Source organism: Sus scrofa, chromosome 13 (assembly GCF_054392235.1).
Source record: "Sus scrofa isolate SSC_HxYL_T2T_F1_AM1 chromosome 13, Sscrofa_HxYL_maternal_Yorkshire_Landrace_v2.0, whole genome shotgun sequence".
In the NCBI taxonomy this organism is placed as follows: Eukaryota; Metazoa; Chordata; class Mammalia; order Artiodactyla; family Suidae; genus Sus; species Sus scrofa.
Window position 1 is genome coordinate 102,197,420 of NC_139395.1, and position 16,943 is coordinate 102,214,362.

The window sequence follows — 16,943 nt, forward strand, 5'->3', positions numbered from 1 at the left end:
ATGTGTATACACATCTTTCATGAGTTAACAAGGAATTTTGGTAAAAAGATTTATTAAAATGAGTAGGTGAAAAATCAGAACACTACTTTTTAATGAGTCTGTTCCTCTGTTCTGTTTTTCCTGTGTCCTATGTTTCAAGTTCAGCTTCCTTACTAATAAAAACCAGTTGTTGGAACAAGGTTTAATTCCTAAGTGTACTATTTTTCCAAGAAAAACATTAAAGGCGGTCTTAAATGTGTGCTCACTCATAATGTAAAAGTCTCAAATAAATTTCTTAAGATAAAGGCCATCCCAACTCCTCCCAGAATAGACTTTAAAATTTTCAAAATCTGGTTGACTGGGGGGAAATGACTCATTCCATTGCCTCGTGGTATCTGTAGACATTAAAATCATCCAGATCCCTACTTCACCAGGATAGCAAAGAAACTGAACTTAAACAGTGTGTAGAGAAAGAAAAGCCCGTAAAAGAGCAGCTTTTAAATTTAAAGGGTCTTTAATGGGAGTTACATATTTCAGTGCTATGCATTACCTGTAAGAGGGTGTTTGAGGTAGTTTCTTTGCTACTTAGTGTTACTTTGAGCTTCAATGAAGGTTGACCCTGAGACATTATCTTAAGATAAAGACCATCCCAACTCCTCCCAGACACAGAAATGCCTAAATGCTTATATAGCTGGTAATTTTACATCATTATTATGAATAGTTTGAAGAATTGTTGTTGCCCTTTTGAACCTTCCTTTGCTCAGTATAAAAACAAAGAACATATTTTTTTGGCTCATATGTATAATATGGAGACATGATGCAAGCAACTGGTAATTAACCTACCAGAAATCAAGAGTAGACTGGAAGGGAATCCTCTGAAGGGCCAGGTTGTTTTTGATGGTGGTAACTCCAGAATTTTATATAAAAGTATCTAAGAGGCAATCATCTAATTTAAATAGAAAGAGAGAGGATTGTCTAGAAGTGACCCCGAAAAGCACATTTTTAATTGGGTTACATATTTATTTGGGATAGTTTGAATCTAATTTGCTTAGCAAGCACCATTTTATCTTGGTTTGTATCTTTATTTGGTGACTTAAAAAAAAAAGACAATGAAAGACAGTAATATTTTCACTATGTGAAAAGAATCAAGAAGATACAGGTTAACATTCAGAAATCAGTTGGATTTATGCATACTAACAATGAAATATTAGAAGAATATAAAAAGAAATACCTTTTAAAATCACACCAAAAATAAAATACCTAGGAATAAACTTGACCAAGGAGGTGAGAGACTTACACACTAAAAATTATAAAATGTTAGTGAAGAAAATCAAAGAAATGGAAAGATGACCAGTGCTCCTTGATCAGAAAAATTAATATTGCTAAAATGGCCATACTATCCAAGTAACCTATAGATTTAATGCAATCCCTATCAAATCACTCATGCAATTTTTCACAGTCCAAGTAATCTATAGATTTAATGCAATCCCTATCAAATCACTCATGCAATTTTTCACAGAACTGGAACAAATAATCCAAAAATTTATATGGAACCATAAAAGACCAAGAATTGCCAAAGCAATCCCAAGGGAAAAAAACAAGGCAGAAAGCATAACTGTCCTAGAATTCGGAGAATACTATATAGCTACAGTAATCTAGTAATCGAGTAAGTCAGAAAACAAAAGGCAAATAGCACATGATATCACTTACATGTGGAATCTAAATAAGCCACAAATGAACCTATCTGTGAAACAGAAACAGACTCACAGACATAAAGCCAAGGAGGTAGGGGGAAGAAATGAGACTGGAAGTTTGGGCCTAATAGATGCAAACTATCCATTATATTTAGAATGGATAGGCAATAGGATATTACTGTATAGCACATGGAACTATATCCAGTCCCCTGGGGTAGACCAAGATAAAAAATATTATTGAAAAAGAATGTATGATTGAGTCACTTTGCTGTACAGTGGAAATTGGCACAACATTGTAAATCAACTTTACTTTACTTTTTAAATAATTTTTAAAAATGAATCAAGAAGACCAGAGCAGTCCCTGGACAATTAAATTATGTGCCTTAATGTTAAATCAGAGTAAATATCTCTAAAGAAATAGTATGATAAGAACTTGGATGTGATTGAAAATTTGACTCTTACGGATATTAAATTTAACTCCTGCCATCCACAAATATACCTATACTGCCATCTATGTCATATGTAAAGGCACTACATAAAAGTCACTCATAGATAGCATCAATCATGTCCTTAACCATAGTTATTATGCCAGTCCTTGTGCATTAATACATCCTTGTGATCAACAATTCGTTTATCTTGATTGTTATTCAAGACCTGCTCTCTGCTTCCTTCCTTTCCTATCTTACACATTACATGTTTGCTAAGTTGAACAGAAAAATTAAAAAGATTCTTACTGCTTTAAGAGAGATACCTATTGTAGGCTGTTCTGCAAGGTATGCTGAAAATATCAAGTTATGCCTTGAATAGAGTATCATGCCAATTTTTCCTACATGGAATATAAGCCAAGTTGATATCTGGTGACACTTAAAATTCTCTTCTCTGTTTTCTAGACCTCTTCTCCTCTTCTAAGTTTCCTTCCTATACTCTTCTGTTACTCACCAAACAGCAAAGCCAAACAGGACTTCCTGATGATTCCTACAAATACCTCACAGTGTTCTACCTTTGTGTCTATGTTCTGAGAATTTCTTCCACCCAGAATGCTCCTTTTATTATTTCCATTGTATTATTCATATTGTTCCTCTTGAAATTATACTTCCAAAAAGCTCTCAAATGCCACATTCTTCTGAAGCTCTTTTTACTTTCTTGTTAACTGGACATACTGGCATATATCACTTCCCACATTGTGACTTTCTGGTGATATATGACACTATAAAATATTTCTACTCTGTATTATGGTTTTTTATAATTGGAATTTACTTATTTGCTTAATCTACTATTTACATCCTCTTTATTAAATTGTAATCTACTCTGTATTATAGGTTTAATCTTTGGCATTTATTTATCTAAATTAATCTAATTATATCCTCTTTATTAAATTGTAATCTTATTATTCAACCCTGTGTACTTTTTAGCCACGGATGCTCCATAAATATTTGTTGAGTTGAAAGCTTATTTGCCAAAGTAATAGTTTTCTGGGTTTCATGTGCATAGATAATCATTGATAATAGTACTTAATTAATACCATCATATAGTATAAAGCAGCATGACCACCACCTGAAAACTTGTTATAAATATAGATTCTAAGTACCTACCCCATACTCACTGAATCAAAATCTGCCTTTTAAAAAATCCCAGATAATTGATAGCCCCTTAGTGTTTGAGAATACTGTACTATAAATTTCACATATTGGAGTTCCCGTTGTGGCTCAGTGGTTAACAAACCCATCCAGCATCCATGAGGATGCAGGTTTGATCCTTGGCCTGGCTCAGTGTGTTAAGGATCCAGCTTTGCCTTGAGCTGTGATATAGGTTGCAGATGTGGCTCGGATCCAGCATTGCTGTGGCTGTGGCATAGGCTGGCAGCTACAGTTCTGACTGGACCCCTAGCCTGGGAACCTCCATATCCGTGGGTGCAGCTCTTAAAAAAAGAAAAAAAAGAAAAAATCAATCAATAAATAAATTTCACATATTTTAGAATGAAAACATCTGTGTGTATCAGAACTTCACAATATACTAGGCCAACACTAATTAGACAAGAAAACTCAATGGTTTCAATCTATTGTGACTGATAGAAACTAGGGAATCCAGAAGGCACACAGTCATCAGGAAAGGGAAATATATTTATGTAAAGATATTGACATTACAATGAAGCAATAGTAAAGAAATCATTTGACATCAGATGCTATATTCTAACATAGGTTCAGAACCATTATGGCCTTTAAATGCAGTATAAAAAAGGATTACTTATCAAGGTGTTCTTCTCAAAATTGTACATAGAATTCATGGTAGTCTAAGAGGATGTCTATAATTGAGAAATTTTTCATACAGAAAGAAGAATGAATTGTAAGTAAACATATTGTGTAATGGAAGAAGAGAAAAAGTCTATCGTGATGGCAGAGTTAAAATGTATATTGATCTGAACAAAGGGAGTATTAGTAGGAATAGAACAAGGGAATGGATTTGAAATACCTTGAAGAATAAACATCAGTGGATTATGAAGATTGGCTGGTTGTTAAGAGGAAGCAAGTTGCAAGGAATTTGAATATGTCTGAGCTGTGAAGTCTTGGAGAGCATTAACTGAGAGAACAAATAAAAAGGAAAAATAGGGAGAAGCAGGGGAAGACAGTAAGGGTACAACCTGAGAAATGATGCAGGGTATGGACTTCAGCTACCAACCTCCACTGCCCACCAATGTCCAGTGCTCTTCTGCACAACATTTGGCCATCACCCTAGAAAGCAAGATGCTGAAAGTTACTTCAAGATTCTGGTGAATATCCGTTTGATGATGAATAAAATGAGCTAACAGTGTTAAGTATTTGAAAGTCGTGTGCATGAAATGTTAATAGGAAAGACAGCATAGTTAGTATTTCTTCAACCTCTCCCTAAAATGTTATTAACTACTCATATCTGTGCCTGCAGTAGCATTAAAATCATCTCAAAACCTGTACCCTTACTACTTAGTATTGCTGAATCCACTGTAACAAAACTGAAGTAACCTTTACAGAGTAAGTAGCTTAAGTGGACTTTTGATTATCTGGAATGAATTTAGTTGAACAATGTCATAGAATCACAACTTTACTTATTACCATATATTTGAAAAAAATATATCCTTTAAATAAAACTTTTTGTTATATGTAGGGGAATATATCTTTAATTTTAATCTGATAGTGCTATTCCTTTTCAGAAAAAAAGTTTTACCAGCTTGTATTACTTTCCAAGGAATATAAATTCAGTACAAGCCATATAATAGCACATGGAGAATTGACAATGCCTTGTCCTTGTCTTTTGCTTTGAATGAACCATGTACATTCTATAGCTGCTTGCATCTGAAATTTATCTTCACCAAGACTGGAAAACAATTAAAAATTCTGTGAATATTTATTATTAGGGATATTTTTAAAACACAACCTCTGTTAAATGATACATTAGGGGAAATGGAAATGTATGTAATATGTACTTAAAGTAACTTTTTTAAATTTTTTATTTTTTAATTGTTATTTCCCCAATACAATTTTTTTTCTACTGTACAGAGTGGTGACCCAGTTACACATACATGTATATGACACAAATAAACCTTTCCACAGAAAAAAAAAATCATGGACTTGGAGAATAGACTTGTGATTGCCAAGGGGAAGGGGGGTGGGAGTGGGGTGGAGTGGGAGCTTGGGGTTAATAAAGGCAGACTATTGCCTTTGGAATGGATTAGCAATGAGATCCTGCTGTGTAGCACTGGGAACTGTGTCTAGTCACTTATGACGGAACATGATAATGTGAGAAAAAAGAATGTATACAAAGTAACATTTATTTCAATTGGCAACAAGTAAATATAAAGGAAAGTATTTAATTTCCAATAAATTCTACAGTTTATATCCTTTCGGAGTTTTACAGGACTCTTTATACCACTGTGGTGAAACTCTATTATCAGTTATATTTCAGGGTTTTACACAAAAATTATACTTAGAAGTTTTCAATATTATTTTTAAATCCTTCATAAAATTATTTTTAATGGTTTACTAACAGTCCATGTTATATGTATGTTCCTTTATTTTAACTATTAGCATAATAATTTAATCACAAGAGATTATGTGGTTTTTAAAGAGCTATGTTTGTCCACAAGTTCTGTTTTACTATAATATTTTCTGATGAATTCAACTTGCTTCTATGCAGGAAACATAAATGAAAGATTCTCAAGCTCTTAATAGCATGTGGTTGAATACTTAGTTTGCTTTCACTGCTGTAAAAATCATATTTATAAATAACATTTTGTCTGCATTTTAGATAAGTTTAGTACTTGTTTAGTACCTTAATAGATTTGGTTACTTTGTTGATACAGGAAATTGGCATTAGGTAGAATTTGGTCTTTTTTTTTTTTTTTTTTTTTTTTTTTTTAGGGCTGCACTTGTGACATATGGAAATTCCCTGGCTAAGGGTCAAATTGGAGCTGCAGATGCTGGCCTATACCACAGCCATGCAGGATCCAAACCCAATTTGTGACATACAACACAGCTCCTGGCAATGCTGGATCCTTAATCCACTGAGCAAGGCTAGGGAATCAAACCCACATCCTTATGGAAACTAGTTGGTTTCATTACCAGTGAGCCACAATGGGAACTCCCAAACTTGGTACTTTTAATAAAATTAGCATATTGCCTTTTCTTAGAAGACCTAAAAGAATATGGGAAGGATTGGGAAAATGTTGCCTACCCCGAAATTCACCTTGATTTTACTCCAGGCTTTTCAGAACTCTTTGATGTTCTCTCCTCCCAGCTAAATTTCAAGTCCATTGAGGTTAAAAACCATATTTTAAAATTTTTGGATTGCACAGTTTCTAGCATAGTCTTCTCTATATTAGGATCTCAATTACTAATGGTAATGAGTATGGAAATAATGATTATGAAAACAAAGGGGAAGGAATGATATACTTTAAGATATGGACAATTAACAAAGATTAATTTTGGAGCCACATTTAAGAAGCTTTCTTTGAAGGGCTCTATTCCCTCTGTATAATGTGTTATTGATGCATCCATTGTGTATAATACTGAGATTAACAATATTTAGTACACAGTCCCCATGGCTGCTTCATTGGCTAAGTTGTATGTTCAATAAAAGTCAGTTATGTTCAAACACAACACAAAATGTTTATTTCAATTGGGCTTGGAACTGAATTCACATAGTTTAATTAAATATTTCATAACCCAGTGGAATATGAGTGTCAAGAGAAAGACAATTCTTATTTCTGTGAAGTAGAATACTTTGGAAAGACTAGTTAAAAGCCAAGGGCTGAAAGAAAATATTGTAGATCTAGACCTATTCAAGGTAACTATAAAATGCTAGAAGAAAAAAAAGTTTTAATCCAGAAAAACTCTTAATTTAGATTACTTCAAATGTGTTTTTAAGTTCTTGCTCTAGTTCAAAGACAATGAAACCATAAATTATAAATAATTCAAATGGGTTAAGATTTATTCAAGAAAGATGTTGAGCACTTCCAATCAGTATATCCAGTTTAGAAACAAAGAGAGGTTTTTTCCCCCACACATACATTTCAAGATAATTTTTCTAAATGTTTCAGGTATAAATTTCTTGTTTAATTATTTCATATTTTTAATTTTTTTAAAAAAATTAACTGAAAGGAATTAGAACAGCTAAATTTAACCCTAGATTTAAATCAAGGTTTAAGTTGATGTCTCAGTTCTTAGACTAACCAGCAGAAGTTTGAGCACTATTCTTCTCTAAGCTGAATTCTTCTCACATAATCATAATTATTAAGAGTAGATTTCCTGTATGGTCACTTCCTATCTAAGGAGAGGAAAAAGCTATGATGACAGGCATCAAAATCATTGGGGAAATAAGGAATTAGGTGGTTAAGTATGAAATACCCCTTCCACCTGGTATAATTCAAATCTCAGCTCTTGTGCTTATTAACTAAATGACTTTGGACATAATTTTTACATATAAAGTAGTCAATGCATACTAGCCACTTAATAAATGCTACTTCCAAGAGTACTCTGTAAAATTTATAGTCAATTGCAAAACAAAGTGAATAGGACACAACTTGATTTTACCTGTTTCTGTTTTGTTTGGGGTTTTTGTTAATTGAGATCCATCCTGTGCTATTTTGGAAGAATTTTAATGGTGTAACAGAATCTTACCACTTCCTGTTTTCTATATACTTTTGGCCTTAATTAGAAAAAGTCAACTTAAAAAGGTAACTTTTTTTTCTATCTTTTTAAGGCCATGCCCACAGCACATGGAAGTTCCCAGGCTAGGAATCGAATCAGAGCTGTGGCTGCTGGTCTACACCACAGCCACAGCCACATGGGATTCGAGCTGCACCTGTGGACCTCACTGTAGCTCAGGTAAACACCAGATCCTTAACCCACTGAGTGAGGTGAGAGATTGAAACCATGTCCTCATGTATACTAGTTGGGTTTTTTACAACTGAGCCATGACGGGAACTCCAAAAAGACAATTTGGATGAATAATCACAGATAGATCTGTTTCTCAGTATCTTTTGTTTCCTTAATACTCTTCAAAATATGTGTAAAATAATTCCATAGTTTTGTATTTCACTTTTCAAAATTCAGGTTTCGTATTACATCAGAAAGCTCTGGTAATCAAAACAGTGTGGTACTGGCAAAAATATGGATACTTACATCAATGGAATGGAAAGCCCAGAAATAAATTCATACACCTAGAGCCAACTAATCTTTGACAAAGGTGTCAAAAATACACAATAGGAAAGGATAGCCTCATCAATAAATGGTATTGGGAAAACTTGATATTCATATACAAAAGAATGAAACTGGATCCTTATTTTACACATTACAAATGCGTAACTTTACACATTACAAATAAAAAATCAGCTCAAAATGGATTAAAGACTTAAACTGTAACAACTTAAACTGTAAAACTCCTTGAAGAAAACATAGGGAATAAAGATCCTTAACATTAGTCTTGGCAATGATTTTTTGGATTTAACACCAAATCAAAGGCAATAAAAGCAAAAATAAACAAATGAGTATACATAAAGCTAAATGTTCTGCACAGCAAAGGAAACAATCCACAAAATTAAAAGGCAAATTATTCAATGGGAGAAAATATTTGAAGACTATTTATCAGCTAAAGAGTTAATATTCAGAGAAACACATAGAACTCAACAGCAGAAACAAGCAAACAAATAAAAACCTGATTAAAAAATGGTCAAAATACTTGAACATACATTTTTCCAGAGATGATATACAGATGGCTAATGTGTATACAGAGATATGCTCAACGTTTTCAATCACCAGGGAAAAGCAAATCAAATCTATGAAGAGACATCATTCATACTTGTTAGGATGGCTCATTATCAAAAAGACAAAAGATAACAAGTGTTGGCAAGGATGTGGAGAATAGGGAACACTTTTTTGTTGTTGTTTGTTGTTTTGGGGGGTTAAAAAACAATTTATTTTTAAAATTTACATTTTAAAGTAATTATCTTAATATCAAAAAATGCAGTCAAATAATGGTGCCAGACAAAAATAAATTTATCACATGGTTTATCAAAATAATAATTCACAGTGTATAGCATGTGGTACAATCCAGTAACAGGACACATATTAAATAAAAAACAGTCCAGTCAGTGTGATTTTATGATTTTTGTCATTTTAACCACATTCAGAATGTCAAAAGTGAAACTTTGAGACCCTTTGTGAAGGTGAAATCTAAAAAAAAGGCTCTTCTCTTTCCATACTCCCAAAGGAAAATTAAAGTAAGACATCAATTAAATCCATCAGAAAAGATTGGGATTTGTTATTATTTTTTTTAAATGCTCATATGAAGTTGGCTATCAAAATCTAAAAAATAACCTAAAAAGGTTACAACCTAGACAATAATTTTCAATATAATTGGGGGGGAAACAACCAAAGGATGTATAATACAATACCAAAATGATACAAAGAAGAATTTTAAAGTTATAGGAATCACTGAAGCAAGATGAGAAAATGCAGTAAAACTACACAGTGCCAAATAACGGGTCTTGGAGTTTAGCTCATGCACAGAAGCAACTCCCCAATTCCAGTAATGATGATAGAATCTGAATAAAAATTGCATGCTATGTGCTAGGCATTGTGCTTTAAGAATAAGGAATACTGTTCCCTATTCTCCACAGTAGTAGTATTCCTCTATTACACTGTTGGTGGAAATGCAATTTGGTTCAGCCACTATGAAAAACAGTATGGAGTAGTGCCCCAAAAATTAAAAATTGAAAATATGATCCAGAAATCTCGCCTATGGGTGAATATCCAAAGGAAATCAGTATCTCAAAGAGATATCTGCCAACCCACCTTCATTGCAGCATTATTCACAGTAGGTTAGATAAGGCAACAACAGATGAATGAGTAAAGAAACTCTCTCTCTCTCTCTCTCTCCCTCTCTCACACACACATACACACACACACACAGAAATATTATTCGGCCTTAAAAAAGAGGGAATTTGTGACAACATGGCTGAACCTTAAGGACATTTTGCTAAGTGAAACTAATCAGGTACAGAAAGACATATACAGCACAATATCACTTATTTGTGAAATCTAAAGAAAAAAAAGTTGGGTTGGGTGGGTGAAAAATAAAGATGTTGGCGGGGGTAACTTTGTTCTAAGATAAATAAGTTCTGTAGATGTAATGTACAGCATGGTGACTATAGTTAATAATAATAATATATGTATACTTAACATTTGCTGAGAGTAGTTCAAGTGCTCTCATCACACACACAAAAGATAACTATGTGATATGATGTATATGTTAATTAGCTTGATTATGGTAATCATTTCACAAAGTATATGTGTATCAAAGCATCACATTATACAACCTAAATATATACAACTTTTAGTTGTCAATCATACCTCCATAAAACTGAGGGGAAAAGGCAAGGCTATACCACAATGCTGTTGTTTACCTGATATGTATTTCATACTTTTAAGAAACACGGATTAATATATAGGAAAGGAAATTGTTTCCATTTCTCTATACTAGTTAATGTTTTATCCTCTGATGAATTGATTTTTTTTTAGGGCCAGCACCTATGGCATATGGAAGTTCCCAGGCTAGGCGTCAAATCATAGCTGTAGCCGCCAGCCTACACCAGAGCCACAGCAACGCCAGATCCAAGCCGTGTCTGTGACCTACACCACACCTCATGGCAGCACAGGGTCATTAACCCACTAAGTGAGGCCAGGGATTGAACCTACGTCCTTATGGATACTAGTCAGATTCATTTCCACTGAGCATGATAGGAACTCCTAGAATTTAACATATGATGTTTTATTATATTTAAAAATGAATTTTGATAGCATCATCTTTATCATTTATTATCATGAATGAATACAAACTTACATTGAATAATTCCAACTTTAGTAATACCATTTCTTTATTTACCATTCTACTAAGAATGCATTAGAAAAGAGAATTCATATTCACTGCTAGCAGGAAAGGACATTATCACATTTTTGTAAAGAAATTTATCATAAGATTTTATGCTATAATCTAATAATTCTACTCTTGGAAACTTATCCTGAAGAAATAATGACAGATGTAAACTAGGATACAAGCCAATAAAGTGTTTATAGCATTATTTAAATAACAAGATTCAAAATAATCTAAATATTACAAAGTGATAAATCAATTAATTCCACACATAAGTTAAATAATTGAAACTACATTTTATGAACACTTCTTAATTATTTTGATAAAGCCCTTATAATGTTAAGAGAGAATTTTAGAGTAAAACAGTCTTAGAAAATTAAATGTATCTTAATTACGCAATTTAATAATTAAGTAAAAATATAATGATGGCTTTTTACTTTTTTAAGTTTTTCTGTATTTCCTATCATTTTTCTATTGGAAATTATTATATTTATGATTTAAAGAAAGTGTGTTTTTTTTTTAAGATGACTCTGATCTCTACTTTGATCTTAAATTTCACTGTCTGTACAATTACTCTTTAGGAAAAGCTCTTCGGTGTGGTATAAAAGATGGTTGCCATATTTATGCCATTGTTTTATATTCTTTTCCCTTAAAGAGGTATTTTCACAGTGGGATTTATCTTCTCTCTTATCCTCTTCGGATTAAGGAAGCTCCTCCTTTTACCTTTCATTTTAAGTGCCTGGTAGCCTCCAGATTTTTCCCATGCTTTCTATTTGCACAAGGCTCTGTGCCCTATTGCTCATGTTAAAGTAGGGAAAAGAAAAAAAAAATCAGTGTTTTGAGAAAAACAAATATTGTAAGAACAAAGGCATGAAAGATGGATTTTATTTTAGTACAGACTATTGTTCAATCATACGACTTTCTTTTGCCATATAAACACACATGGCAAACAAAACATGCTGAGAGAGATGGTCTTTTTCCCTCGCTTTCAAACATGTTTTCATAGGATGGCAAAATGAAAAAAGAAACTTGAGATGATTATCTAGAAATTTGCTTCTCTAAACATGCTATAAAGGATAAAATGAGAAGCAGAGCACTAATTATCTCAAGTAGTGTCTATTTCAGCTCTTTCCAATCAAACTTTCTGTGATGATGGAAATTCTACATCAGTTGTCCAATACCATGGCGACTAGCCACATGTGGCTATTTAGCACTTGAAATGGGGCTGGTGCGACTGAGGAACTTAATTATAAATTTTATAAAATTTTAATTAATTTAAATTTAACTCAGTTACACATGTTTTCTGGTTGCCCTATTTAAATTTAGCAATAATTTATGATAAATTCACAATAAATTTGTATGGCTTTAGGATCACTTTTTCACTATAATTTCTTATTATCTATTATTTAAAAGAATTTTATCATAATAAAAATTTATAACAAAAACTTTATAATAATAAATTTTACTTTAGGAAATTCAAGGAAACAGAGCTGTTATTGTCAAATTCAGTTATACTTAGAAAATCCAACACAATTTTTAAAATATAAGAAAATGAAATGAAGTCATATTACAATACTTCCATGTGGTAGCAAAATACTTGGCATAAGCAAAGTGAAAATGTGAACATTAAAATTCTATGTTTGGATAAATGCCCACAAATAGTAAAAGAGAAACAATATTTTATGTCCATGCTAAATCTAAGGAATTGAATGGAATTGGACTTTATTTTTTAAGTAAAAACACAGTTAATAAACATATTTCATTTCTATTAGTACATTATGTATAATGGGACATTTACAGACATATTACATAATTTTTATTACTTTATAAAAGTTAGAAATCATGTTCTATATAAATATGTTTTGAATATATAGGAAAAGTAGAAAAACCCTATTTTCCAAATAACTAAGGATAGTCACTACCATCATTGTGTTTCCTTCATTATTTCATCTAAGGGTTTTTGTTTGTTTGGTTGGTCTTTTTAGGGCCACACCCACAGCATATGGAGATTCCCAGGCCAGGGGTCGAGTTGTAGCTGCAGCTGTCAACCTCACAGCAATGCTGGATCCTTAACCCCCTGAGCCAGGCCAGGGATTAAACCTGCATCCTCATGGATACTAGTTGGGTTCATTAACCCACTGAGCCATAATGGGAACTCCATTTTCTTTTTCATCTAAGTTTGGTATGATATTTTTCTATGGAGTTGGACAATATTAAATGGCTGCATCGTATTCCACTGAAGGCCTCTGTGACATTTGCTTAATCAATTCCCCTTTATGAAATTTAGGTTATTTCCAGTGTCTTATGCTAAAACGGTACCTTCTGAGACAAACATTTACCAAATTTAAAAATGTGGATCGTTATCTTCAGCAATAAAATGTTTTTTTTGCTCTCAGGGAAATTTATCATAGCACATTCTGAGAGAAATTTCCCTAGAATATACTATAATAACAATGGCCATTTCAGTGTCATATGTCATTAAAAGAGAGGGATCTTCACAGAATTTGTTCAGGTAACCAGGATTTAGACTTTCCTTATTGCCAATGTAATACAATAAAGTCCTTATTAGCTTTTCTCTCTAAATTTAGGTAAAATTGTATCACACCAAAAAAAGTGACTGTTATTTTCTGTTCTTGCTCACAAACAGTAGCCTCTTCATCTTATTGGAAAAACAAAACAAAACAAAACAAAAAACCTGCATATGCATAGGCAGATGATATTCTAAGATCCTCAATGATAAATGTTTTTTGTCAGCAGGGAATGCATAGAAAGGAATCCTCCATGACTTTTCGGTCTTGATCAGCCTAGGAAACCTACCCATATTGTTCTTTAGGTTCACTAGTATTTAACTCCCCAATTTCTACCTCTTTTAGACTTTAAACCTATACTGCATATATCAAGTCACAGATGATTTGAAGATGTTGACATTATTTCCAACTTAGAAAGCCAGCAGATTTACAGTTTCTCAGACTTATGGTTTTCAATTAGTGAAAATGAAGATAATTGGATCCATTATTGGTTTTGTCCTGAAAGGACTTGGTAGGTTTTCTGCTAAGGTAAAGTATATAGTTCAACAACATAATAATAATTAACACAAACTGCTTTAATGATGAGTCAAACATTTGGAAGGAAAACCTCTGTGCCACATTGATTAGATGTAGAGGGAGCAAGATCAAGAAACCAGAGGCTGCTTTACATTTCACATATTTTATCATCAATGTTTAGCCGATAGTGAGCAAATCTGTTTAAATTAATACCAGGAGAGCTATATATTCTTTATTCAGACCTTTCTCCCAATTATTAATATACGGAATTCCATATATTTTTGCTCAGCTACAATTTTTTGATCCTTTAGATGTCAAAATTCGATTTAAAAACTAAAACAAAAGCTTAAATGGTGCGCTTTCTGTTTTGTGAATTGCAGACACTGCTTTACTGATACAACACCCAAGATTCTAAGCTGACATCAAAGCAAAAAAAAAAAAAAAAAAAAAATCATCTGAAATGACAGCAGCAGCTGCAGCATCCGCCTCTAAATTAGGCTGTGTTTCAAAGTCTCGACTCAACTGCTAAGCAGTATAAAGACCCAGGAGGAAGGCTGCCCAGAAAAGAGTGAGCCTTCCGACCTAACACATCAAAGTAACACATGCTAGGAAGAGCAATAAACGCATGTGGCCCACATTCACGTGCTGCCTAATTGCATTGGACTCACGAAACCAAGACAAACCTTCAGCTGATTCCTGGTTTAAGAGAGGATTTGAGATCTTTTTCTATGCAGAAAGCTGACACAAATTGGTTGCAGATTAGAGTCTGACTCTGCAACGAAGCATCCTATAATTTCAAAAGATGGCCATTTCAGTGTCATATGGCATCTTCAAAACACTGACTTCTTAATGTAGTAACATATAAATGAACCATTAGGTATAAATAAAAGTTAAAAAATAAGCTTCGTAAACGAAGCCAGCCTTAATTTGTACATTCAGGGATAGATGCTTTGAGGAAAGTCTTTTTCATTTGTTTTGCATATAAATTACCAATTTTGAGGGCATTTATCTTCTAAAGCATAAGCTATTTAGCGAGAACTTAGAATACTAATATCTATTAAGAGAGGAGAGAAATAGTTATATGTTTTTGAATTAATTTTTCGTAGAAATGCCTACTGTCATAAGGTTTGCATTAAGGGATCATTACTATATGTAGATGATGTAATATATTTAGTAGCACAATTTGCAGTTAGATATATGGCAACACACAGAAGAAAAGCTTAATATATTAGAGCTCTGAATTCTTTTATTATGTTCCTACCCTTTATGTTCTTTACTGTATTTTGCAGCACAATGCCCTATTATTCTACAAAATACTCTTCTGTACGTGTGAATTGCCAAAGTTAACTTACACAATTACCTGAGGAGACTTTAATTATAATTAGTGGAAGGCTGATAATTAATCCTATTAAGTGAAATATGCATGAGTTATCACTGAACACATGCACTGAAAAAAAACATGGAAATATGCAAGGTGATTATAAACAGATGAGAATAGAAAGAGAAAAATGTAATTCTAAAATTAAAAAAAATTTTGGCTTTAAGTTTAGCTAAATAAATATTATGGCAAGGCTTTGAGAGTCAGAAAACTTTACTATTAATCTCTTTAGTGTGCAAGTTATAAACATCATAAAAGAAATTTTGCAAAAATATCTTGTATCAGGAGTTCCCATCATGGCTCAGCGGTTAACAAATTTGACTAGGAACTTTGAGGTTGTGTATTCGATCCCTGGCATTGCTCCAGCGGGTTAAGGATCCAGTGTTGCTGTGAGCTGTGGTGTAGGTCACAGACTCGGCTCAGATCCCAAGTTGCTGTGGCTCTGGTGTAGACCAGTGGCTACAGCTCCGATTAGACACCTAGCCTGGAAACCTCCATATGCTGCAGGAGCAGCCCTAGAAAAGGCAAAAAGAAAAAAAAAAAAAAATCTTGTATCATATGCTAAAAACCTATCCCCAGAATTCTGATGAAGGTCCAATTCCACTGACATTAATCAACTTTGAATTTATGTCTAGGATATATATTGGGTTGAGTCACATTATCTCGTGTCTTTGAAAACATAAGCATTAAGTACTTTTCAGAAGGGTAGATCATATAATGGATCATTTTTTCATGATAGAATAAAAACAACCATTCCAACCAATACATGCAATGGCCTCTTATCAATATCTGGTGCTCATGTGACCCTTAGGAGGATGGGGAAAAAAAATTCTTTACCTTTGTGAAAATTCTGATTTCTGTGTCTCTTATCTCTGGACATTCTTATATTCCTTAATATTGCAAGATTGTCCTGTTACATCCTACATGAAGTGACTTCAATGAATGCCCTTTGTTGAGGTATAAAATTTGTGGTATGGCCAAATCACAAATGAGCATAGCTCGTGTCCTGAAAGTCTGGAATGGATTTATCCCCTTGGGACATCTCCCTGATCTGTATCTACCCCAAGGCACTTGAGACTGGCAAAAGTAGACATTAATGTTACAAAAGCTCTACCAAAGAGATGTCAGCAGAAAGAACCCAAACTAATAAGAGCTTTGAAATTCCCTGATGGTAGCATTTCCCCCTCTGTGGTATGTGTCGATTCCACTTCTGAACTGTGTCTTTCTTTTAGAGAGATGTTGACTTGATATCTTAACTGACAAACAACTATAACCAACTAAACAACCATATATTATTACAAGCCATTTGATGTTATACTTATAGCCATAAGTAGTTGGGATTATGGTGTCACAGGGAAGACAGCAGCAAAGAGATGTATGTGCATTGGTCTTTGTGTGTAGAGTTCAAGTCCAAGAAGGGTAATAATTTGGTCCACAGCCTTGAGT

The 16,943-nt window shown here is 33.3% G+C and overlaps 1 protein-coding gene and 1 long non-coding RNA gene across 9 annotated transcripts in view; one reads left to right on the forward strand and one right to left on the reverse strand.

The window, feature by feature from the left end:
* LOC110256311 (uncharacterized) overlaps positions 1-16,943 on the forward strand; it is a 611,762-nt gene that overhangs the window by 543,868 nt on the left and 50,951 nt on the right. The window lies entirely within an intron of this gene.
* LOC106508354 (uncharacterized) overlaps positions 1-16,943 on the reverse strand; it is a 460,477-nt gene that overhangs the window by 165,458 nt on the left and 278,076 nt on the right. For 6 of the 8 annotated variants that reach the window (XR_014824157.1, XR_014824158.1, XR_014824155.1 and 3 more), the window contains exon 2: positions 4,312-4,402. This is a non-coding gene — a long non-coding RNA (uncharacterized LOC106508354). Of the gene's footprint in view, positions 1-822; positions 3,563-4,311; positions 4,403-16,943 lie in introns of those variants that run through there. The other 2 variants (XR_002337717.2, XR_002337714.2) reach the window with 2 other exon arrangements.